This window comes from Elephantulus edwardii, unplaced genomic scaffold (assembly GCF_000299155.1).
Source record: "Elephantulus edwardii isolate Elephantulus edwardi_28Jun2011 unplaced genomic scaffold, EleEdw1.0 scaffold00616, whole genome shotgun sequence".
NCBI classification, from domain to species: Eukaryota; Metazoa; Chordata; class Mammalia; order Macroscelidea; family Macroscelididae; genus Elephantulus; species Elephantulus edwardii.
The window spans coordinates 52,366-54,188 of record NW_006400366.1 but is presented as its reverse complement, the minus strand read 5'-3'; positions in this window follow the sequence as shown (position 1 = coordinate 54,188).

Genomic DNA, 1,823 nt, shown 5'->3' with positions numbered 1-1,823 from the left:
TCATTAGTTAGCCTCTCTGATCTCCAGCTATCTTAACTGCAGACACATGGTCTTGAAATTTAGCATGAGGTCCTGCTAATCATCAACATTTGAAACAGCAATATAAAGAGAGCCCTCTCTACACCAAGTTTGTGGAAGCTTCCTACTGCCTCCAGCCTGGCTCACTGCTCATCAGTTTCTACAAAACTACCAGGCGCATTCCTACAGTCACATGAGTCATGCCCACGAGGAGTGTGAGTCCCTGGAGGACCTTTTAGCAAATCTTTGAACCCACATAGAGTTATTGGGGAACTAAGCAACTTATGGAGATGTCAATAGAAAGTATGAATTTATACAACTGGTTAAGCATTTGGGAGCATACTAACCTGAAGCTTCTCATTACTAGCCTGCTATTAATCTTGTTGTTGTTCGTTATTGCATATTGTAGAGTCAGACCGGACCATAGCTGAAACTCTGGCAGGTTTTCTGAGTTAGTTAATCTCACTGGAGGAGATTTTTCCTCCTTTTCCTTCCCATGGAGCATCTGTTAGTCTCAAACCCTATGCTTTCGGGATTACCTCACAGCTTTTTTCCACTAGGCCAACAGTGCTCCCTCTATTGATCTTAGCAGGACAATTGGAGTCAGGATAACAGGATTTGCTACAAAGGTCCAGGCTTTCCGTAATATGTATTTGTAGAGAAAAAGGAGTAAACAAAAGAATAAGAGATTTTGGGTAGATTAAGGAATTTCCATGGGGGGAAATAATTCAGCTCTTACGTTATAGGCAACTACCAAAAGCAAAATTTACTTATGTGATATGAAGTTAGATACAGACAGAAATGCAAGAAGATAAGGAAAGAGTGAAATTTAAAATCTTCTGGATTTTTATCAGTAGTAGCAGCATAAGCAAAGGAAAAGAATGTTGGAACTGAGATTGCTGAAATAAAACCTGAACAAAGTACTACCAGGGCATAGTTATGCCCATTGATCTCAGGCTCCCCCAGAAAAGAGGGGAAAAAAAAAGAGAGAAAACGACCATAAATACTTCTCCAACCTATGATTAAAAAAAAATAAACATGGGAATGCATATATCTATTTGGATATCATTTACGGTCTCTTTAGGGTATATTCCCAGTAGTGGAATTGCTGGGTCAAATGGTATCTATATTTGTAACTTTTTGAGAAATCGCCACATTGCTTTCCACAGTGGTTGCACCATTTTACACTTCCACCAACAGTGAATAAGGGTCCCAGTCTCTCCACAACCTCGCCAGCATTTGTTGCTTGCTGTTCTATTAAATTTGGCTAGTCTTACTGGGGTGAGATGATATCTCATAGTTGTCTTGATTTGCATCTCTCTCAGAGTTAGAGATTTTGAACATTTCTTCATGTGCTTGTTAGCCATCTGAATGTCTTCCTTGGTGAAGTGTCTGTTCATATCCTGTGCCCACTTTTCAATTGGATTATTCTCCTTTATCTTGTTGTGGTGCTCACGTATTTTATAAATTCTAGATATAAGTCCCTTATCTGACATGTTATTACCAAATACTTTTTCCCAGTCTGTGGCTTCCCTTTTTACCCTGTTAGAGAAGTTTCTGGATGTGCATAGGGTTTTGATTCTTAGAAGGTCCCATTCATCTATTTTATCTTTTCGTGGTTGTAAATTTTTCAGAATACTTTGAAGACTCTTTATGTTGTGGATTAGGACTACTAAAGTTCTTCCAAGCTTTTCTTGAATGAAGTTTACAGTCCTTGGTTTTAGTCCTAGGTCCATAATCCACCTTGAGTTGGTTTTTGTATATGAGTGAGGTGGGGATCTTGTTTAATTCTTCTGCAGATAGTT